Source organism: Phalacrocorax aristotelis, unplaced genomic scaffold, assembly GCF_949628215.1.
Source record: "Phalacrocorax aristotelis unplaced genomic scaffold, bGulAri2.1 scaffold_33, whole genome shotgun sequence".
Classification (NCBI taxonomy): Eukaryota; Metazoa; Chordata; class Aves; order Suliformes; family Phalacrocoracidae; genus Phalacrocorax; species Phalacrocorax aristotelis.
In genome coordinates this window covers 1,450,911-1,459,111 of record NW_027441368.1, presented here as the reverse complement: position 1 = coordinate 1,459,111, position 8,201 = coordinate 1,450,911, and the positions used below count along the sequence as shown (strand labels likewise).

The following is an 8,201-nucleotide window of genomic DNA, read 5'->3' as shown; positions in this document are numbered from 1 at the left end:
TCTTCTCTTCCACTCCTCTTTCAGGGCTGTAATTGTCATTTGGATAGTTTTAGAAGAGCAGTTAAGTTCCTCGCCTGTGTCTCAATGTGCTGGTAATACCAGGAAGGTGAATGCTTGAACCGGTCGGGCGGGTGGGAATAACTTGGCTGCAGGTAGAACTTCTGAGGGAAGACCAGCAAAACCAGGAAGCAAATAGCAAGTTCCCAAAAAATGTGCGGGTGTCAAACACATAAAAGTTTTATTGCCGAATGTTTTGTTTTTGGCAATATGTTCCAAATGCCTATTTTTGGTAAACATAACTTTTCAGGAGATTCAGGGTTGTGTGTGGCAAAACATGTCCCTCTGTTTTTGTGTCCTGCCGCACAAATGGCCGGCGGCAGGGCTCTCGTTCCCCGCTCTCGCTATTGCCACAGCAGGGCTGCGATATTTAGACCTAAGAGATGGGTTTAGGAATGGAAGGAGAGAGAACGCCTGTGTTCTGTAAGGTCTATGAATGCTGACCCTTTGCCTCCGTCTGCCGCTTTTCCTGTGCGGGTGATGAAGCCGTTTTACTTTCCTCTGTTGTTCCTGGTCTAAGTAGTTGCAAGGCTGTCGCCGCTGTGGGTGTGCAATTTGTGTTGCTGTGTTTCTGTGGAGTCCTAGCTACGGCTCGCTTCTAGTGTGGCCAAGCGTCAAGGTAGGGCTTTCAGCTTAAAGCTTCAGAAGCGCTGCGTGCCGAGATGGGTGTAGGTGAAACTGCTGTTGCGCCTGCAGCTGTGCTCGCAGGGATGCTGGGTGGCTCCGCATCAAACCGGCGAGGTGCGCGTGGACCTCCGTCGGGCTGCGCCCTGGGTGCGCGAGCGTGCCGTGTTTTTGCTGTTCCGGCTTGTATGTGCGAGGGCTTAACGTTTGATTTAATGCATTTCCTTTAACGGCAGGCTGTAGTTGGGCTCTAGATGGTATTCCTACGTGGGCGCAGGAGCTGTGGAATGGTTAAGCTGTTGCTGTGCCTCCAGGTGACTTGTTCAGTAACACTGTTTTTCCAGGTGCAGATGGATGAGTCGTGCAGGGCAACGGAGGAGAGCCCAGGGGAGCGCTGTAAGAAGGTGAGTCTGTGTAGTACTGGAGGGAAGATGTGACTGATGGCTATAGGGCTCCATTATGGGTTTTACTCTTTTTTTTTTTTTGTGATCCGAGGGTGCTAAGCGATGAGCCGAGCGTGATCTGGGCCCTGGAGGTGAGTCAGGCAAGGTGACCGGTGCTTGGTGGGCTGGAGTAGGTGTTCTTTTTCAGGTTATTCAGGGTTTTTTCTCCTTCTCTTCACTTTCCCATCCCAATTTGGGGCCGATTCCCTCAAACGGGGACTTCCCCCTGTGGGGCTGCTTATGCAGCCTGGGAGCTGCTGCCTGGGCACAAAAATACCTCAAACCCCTTGACTCTGGGCCTGCAATGAGGGGTGAAAATACAGGAAGAATTCTGGTGGAAAGAAAACAACTTGGGGCTTCTGGGAAAGCCAACTCCAGCTGGATTTGTGCGGCTGGAAAGGAAAAAAAAAAAGGGGGTGGGGGGAAGGAACAACAACCTAAAAGCACCCACCAACCATTCTCATGCACAAAACCGAAAGTGAAAATGACCATTTTTTGTAGGGCAAAAGCACAAAAAATCCCCACAGAACTCAGTAGTTTGGAAAAGCAACCCCAATTATTACATTATGTAAAGAAGGCGGGGGAAAAAAAAAGAAAACCAAACCAAAACCCGATCACAACCCTGATGCCACATGCCTACAAGCAGTTCCTGGGGCTTATTCTGCGGGGGTGGGAACCCAACCTTGTTCCCCAGGTTTGCTGTGCTGCTTCTCCTCCCTCGAGACACTTTGCTGTTTGGTGCAGAGGCAATGAATGGCGCTGCTGGGGCTGCGAGGGGGAAAGGTGCAGAGGAATAGAAGCTCTGTGGATGCAGCCAAGTTACGGTTTCTGGATGGTATTAATCGAGAAGAGTAATTCAGATAATGCTGCTGCCCAGCGACCAGAATTGGGTACTGAGCCCGGGAGCCGTGCACGCGCGGTGGCGTCCCTGTGATCCCCATTGCTCTCTCCGCAGGTAACAGCCCTGCGATGCTGCAGTGCCTGCGAGGTGATGCCGCCGTGCTCGTTGCTGCTTCCTGGTAAGGAAAGGCCTCCTCTGCTCTTGCTGCAGCGTGGTGGTGTGTCGGACACGATTCCCTGTGTCGGGTGAGGCCTAGGGCTGCCGGCGAGGTGAGCGAGCCCCTTTGGTGGGTGCAGGGGTATCTCCTTGTGTGCCTGTACTACTGGGGCTGGTGGGATGGGAAGCTTCAAATGACCCGCCGAGGCAGGCTTCTGGTATGCTAAAGGCGAGCGGGTGAGGGCAGCCCTAGGAGTTACCCGGGAGCTGATAGAAGGGAAGAGGGAAAGGAGGAGGAGGATGATGACCTTTTCCCCCTGCAGCTTCTGGGTGCAGAAGATGGCCGACTCCCCAGCTCACCAGAGCTCCCCCTCAGCCTCCCCTGGCCCCCCTTGCCCCGTGCGCCTGCCCCCAGCTCCAGCACGGGCGAGCTAGGCTACGTGCCTAGGAAGCCTCATCTGGTAAGAGCTGTAAGACACCCACGTATTCTCTTCAGGTGGAGGACGGCCTAGAGTCTGGAGCTGCAGAAGAGGCAGGGAGGAGAGGAGGGGAAAGAAGCATGTGAACGGCTAAATTGTGCCAGCAGCGCTGAGAGCGAGAGTCGCGGTGAGTCCTGGGCCAGTGGGGCCCCGTTGCCTCTCTTGTGCGTCCTGGGCCCTCCCTGTCTCTCCCCCGGCCCCCTCTCTTTCCTTACCTGCTGCAAAATTTACTTTTTTTTTTTGCGCCCCCCCCCCCGCACCTTCTTTCTCCATCTCGCTCTGAGTGTCTCCCTGCCTCCCCGTCTTTTCAGTCCTCCCTCTCTCTGTCCTGTAGCCTGTGGCTCCTTTTTCTTTCTCCGCCTCTCTCTGCCTGGCTCTGGCTCCGTTTTTTTTTTTTTTATTCCTCCTGCTCTGTCCTGTAGCCTGTCGGTGTTTTGTTGTTCTCTGGCTCTCTTGATCTGACTCCCTGTGTTACCGAAAAACGCGTTAAAATCGGAAACGACTCCTCAACACCAATTTAGTATTAAAGAGCAGTCATTCTTTATTCGCGGCGCCGGATGCACGGGGGATCGCTCCTCCTGGTGTGCGTACCTCACGCACCTTTCCCGTACAATTTGTAGATCAATGTTTTACGTATTCATACATATTCATTATTGTCCTGTCTGCTGATTGGTACAAACTTGCTCGTTCCGTATGTAAATTGCTGCGCAGGCTCGGTTGTCCTCTTCCGTTGTTCTCTTCTGTTACTTGGGTCGGTGGTGGTCTGTGAGTCGGTGGTCGCGATCTCCCCCTGCCGGAATTACCTTTTACCTTCTTGGCTCTTAATCTTGGCAGTCTTGGCTAGTTTTCTCAGTCCGCTAAGCGAAACCGCGTTTTGTCATCCTTTTCTGACAGAAGCACGTTGTCTGTTGTTCTGCTGACATTAACGATCGCCTAGGGACTAAAATGCAGATCGACAGGTGCGCTGATTGGTACGCTCCATGTTCCCGTAATGGAACACCGTCTCTGGTTGATTTCATCACTTTGGTTACATTTCCCCTGTTTGGAAGTTCTGAAATAATAATTTTCTCAATACTTCCATCCTAGATCAATAACATTCCACTATGTCAGTTTAGTGTTTGCTTCATGTTCTGAAATTTTTCACTTGATTGTGGTCTCCAGGGTGTATGCAGGTCCCATTTTCTACCCAAAATTTTATTAATTTGTTGAAGTACCTCTGCAAAAAAATGTGGTGCTCTATCAGAGGACATTCCCGTTGGCACTCTAAATCTTGGTATTATTTCCTTCAGCAACGTCTTAACTACTACTCTAGCTTTGTCGGTGCAGCACGAGAAAGCTTCTGGCCATCTAGAAAATTTGTCAATCAGCACTGACAAATACTGCTCTATCTATTTTGTCTGGGTAACTCAGAGAACTTAATTTGCTAATAATTTCCGGGAGAATTTTTTGTTTTGTTACTCCTAAAGGTTGTTTCCTTTGGTTCAGGGGATTATTTCTAGGACAGATTGGACACTTAGCTACTATGGGTTTAACTATTCTTGTCGTGCCTACACACGCTACAGATGTTTTTAAACTCAAAACCGTAGCGCCTACAGCCTAATGTGTTTGCTCATGGTTTTCTTTTGCAAGTTCTGTCATAACTTGTGGGGTGGTTGTTGTTATTACTTGTTTTTCTGGTGTTACCTACCATCTCTCTGTGTTTTGTGATGCTTCCAATTGTTCTGCTAATTGCTCATCCAATTTATTATATCTCGGTTTCAACTTTGGAATTCTGATCTGTTTTACTGGTACTAGTGCAAGGATACCTTGCTCTGCAGTCCTCTTTGCAGCTTTATCGGTCAGTCGTTTGCTTATGTTTACAGCCGTCTGGCCAAATTGATGAGCTTTGCAACGCTTTACCGCCACTTCTTTTGGTTTCTGCACGTCTTCCGGAAGTTGGAGAATTTCTTCTTTATGCTGTATTGATGATTCTTGGGCTGATGGCAGTCCTTTCTCCTTCCCAATAGCTCCATGATCGTGGATCACACCAAATGCACGTTTGGAATCAGTCTAGATATTTATCCTTTGTCCTTCTGCCATTCGCAGAGCTCGCTTCAATGCTACCAATGCTGCTTTCTGTGCTGAGGTGTTTGCAGGCAGCACCCCTGACTCCGTTCCCTCGGCGGCGATAACGACAGCATATCCGGCCATTCGCTTCTCTTCTCGCCCAGAGCTTCTTCCATCTGTAAACAACTCCAGATCAGGATTTTCCCAGAGGTTTGTGTCTCAGGTCTGGTCTGCTGGAATAGACTTGTTCAATAGTTAGCAAGCGATCGTGTTCTAAATTGTCCGTAAGGTTTTCTGTTGTTAAAAACATAGCAGGATTCAGTATAGCAGTAGTCTTCGATTCCACATCGTCTTGTTCTAACAGAACAACTTGATATTTCAACATTCTGCTAAGGGATAGCCAACGACCCCCCTTTTGTTCTAAAACAGTCACCGCTATGTGCGGGACATATACTGTCATCTTCTGTCCCATTGTTAACTTTGGGGCTTCCCGGATCGGCAGCGCTGTTGTTGCTGCTGCCCGTAAACACCTAGGCCATCTTTTACTCGCGTGGTCGAGTTGTTTGGAGAAGTAGCCCACAGGTCTCTTCCAGGTTCCCAGTCGCTGTGTCAGCACTCCAAGGGCTAAATGTTGTCTTTCGTGGACAAACAACTCAAAAGGTTTAGCGAAATCAGGTAGGCCTAATGCAGGGGCCATCATCGAGGCTCTTTTCAGTTCTTTGAATGCCGTTTGGCATCCGGGCGTCCAGGTTAAATATTTATCCTTTTGAGTCTTTCAATGCCTCAAATAATGGTTTTACATACAGTCTATAGTTCAGAATCCAGAGCTGATGCTATTTCATTGTTTTCAGAAAAGCTCTCAGTTCCTTCGGGCTGCTAGGTTCGGGAATTTGACAAATAGTTTCTTTCTTTTCACTTTCTAATTGTCTTTGTCTTTGAGATATTTCAAATCCTAAATAAATGGCTGCTTCTTTTCCTATTTGGGTTTTGTTTCTGGAAACTCCGCATCTTCCTTGGCCCAGAAAATTTAAAAATTTCAAAACATTTTTCTTTACTTTGTGCCGCTATCAGAATGTCATCCGCATTCTGTAACAAGATGCCTCTCCCTGGGTTCTGTTTTTTCTATATCTCTAATTTTTTTTTTGCCAGCTGAGTCTCAAGTATCGTAGGACTATTTTTAAATCCTTGTGGAAGTACGGTCCATGGTAGCTGTGTCTTTCATTCTGTGGTGGGGCTTTCCCATTCCAAAGCAAATAGGCTTTGACTTTTTATGCCTGGAGGTATGCAAAAGAAGGCGTCCTTCAAATCTAGTACAGTAAACCATTTATGCTCCTCCTTTAAAAGAGGTCAGTAAAGTGTATGGATTAGCTACTACCGGATGTATATCTTGGACCACCTGATTTATAGCCCTTAAATCGTGAACTAGCTAATACTCTTTGCCTCTAGATTTCTTTACTGGCGACACAGGAGTACTATATTCTGATTCACATTCCACTAAAAGCTCATATTCTGAAAAATTTTATAATTAACTTCTGTAATCCTTTTCGAGCCTCTCGCTTAATAGGGTATTGTTTTTGTCTTACGGGCTTGGCTCCAAGCTTTAAGGTTACTTTTACCGGCTCTGCCCACTTAGATCGCTCCGGAGCTCCGCTCGCTCAAACCAAAGGAATTACTACGTTTTCCACTTCCTCGGGAACCCGTTCCTCCCTGGAGGAATCCTGTAACATAAACGCTCTCGCCTCTGTGGCTTTTGATTCTGGTATTAGTGATTTAATCTCTCCATCTTTAAAAGTTACTTGAGCATCTAATTGACCTAATAGATCTCGTCATAACAGAGGCAGTGGACATTCAGGCATATGCAGAAACTGGTGAGTTGCCCATTGCTTCTCCAGTTTAAACTTTAATGGCTCTGAGAGGGGCTAATTTTTCTTTGCCCTGTTGCGCTAGCAACATCTACTGATTTATGATCAAATTTCTCTTCACGTGTATTCAATACCAAATAAGTGGCTCCCGTATCTACCAAAAATTCTATTTCTTCATTCCGTAGCTTCAGTGTAACCAGGTGTTCAGCTAGGGTTGATTCCCCTGGTCTCCTTCATGCCAAGCTACTTCAAGCATTTAACCCAGATCTCTGGATTCAGGTTGTTCTAGTTTCTGAAGGTTGTTTTCTCTCCCCCCGCCCCCATCTGGGGCTGATTGTCTTATGAATATAGAGACCAGCTGAATTGCTTTTTCTGGTTTTTCTGGGTTCAAATGAGTATATTTTCTGGTGGTCACCTTCAGTCTTTCCATAAAGGCTGAAGGGGACTCACTTAATTCTTGTCTCACTTCATAAATTTTGACCAATTTATTGCTTTTGGCATTGCTTGTCTTACTCCAAATAAAATCTCTCTCTGACATCTAGTCAACATTCCCCTGGGTCCTGGCTGATTAGGGTCCCACTCGGGATTTGTAGATGGAAAATTCTTATTCATTGTTCTCTGTAAATTCCCGTTAGCATGTGCTCCCTGCACCTGCCTTCTGGCTGTATTCCATACTATTTTCTTGTCAGTTTCATCAAGCGAAGTATCCAGTATCACAAGTAGAGCAACACTCTTTCAAGTTCTCACCACGTTTTCCTCTTTTCAGAAACATTGCCGTAGAATCTTGTGGACATACCTCACGCTGTTTCTGCTGCTCGGGATGATTCCACGGTGTAAAGAACAAATCAACATATGCCACTTCTTCCCGTTTGCCTTCCCTTTTTACAAAACAACATTAATTGCAAGATGGTACGATATTGCAATGTCTCGTGTTCTGGCCATTTGTGCCCACCTTCCAATTGATACGTTGGCCACCAATGATTGCAATATTCAATTAATGGTTTCCGAGTTAGTGGGTCACCGCCCCCGACGTCTTTCCAGTGCTTCAAAATACATCGCAAAGGTGTTCTCTGTGGGATAGGTTTCCTACTCAGTAATGCTCCCGTCTCCCAGTCGACTAGTAGTTGTGATAGTGCACTATCACAACTACTAGTCAGAGGGACTCCAACCCCCGTTAGAGGTCTCACTGGAAATCTGCCACTGGGATCTGTAGCCCCCTGCTAGATATCCCTGGAGACTTCAACCCCCTGTTGAAGACTCCCCTACCCTCGGGTCCCGCTCCACAGGCTTTCGCCTAGCAGAGACTTACCAACCGAGGCACCTCTTGGCCCCGACCCTGCGTGGCTTTCGCCGCGCCTTACGGGCAGGCCTGTGGGACTCAAACCCGCTATCCTATCCTATGTGGGAAACTAACCCCACGTATTATTCTACCTAAGTTTCTTCTTCAAAGAATGCCTTGTTTACCTCAATCCAGGGGATCTTGCTCAGAATTCTCTGGCCCGGGGATCGGAAGCTCTCCCGGAGAATTCCTCGGGGCCGGCTGCAGGTCCCACGATCCCACGGATCCGTCGAGATTCAAAAGCAGGTTCCCATCTGGGGTGCCAAAACTGTTACCGAAAAACGCGTTAAAATCGGAAACGACTCCTCAACACCAATTTAGTATTAAAGAGCAGGCATTCTATATTCACGGCGC

General features: G+C 47.7%; 1 long non-coding RNA gene across 1 annotated transcript; it reads left to right on the top strand.

Moving 5' to 3' along the window:
- Positions 1 to 570: 570 nt before the first annotated feature.
- Positions 571 to 2,254, top strand: LOC142051461 (uncharacterized). The gene is made up of 3 exons (XR_012658496.1): positions 571 to 676; positions 1,026 to 1,085; positions 2,080 to 2,254. It is a non-coding gene; the product is annotated as an uncharacterized LOC142051461 (long non-coding RNA).
- Positions 2,255 to 8,201: the final 5,947 nt, after the last annotated feature.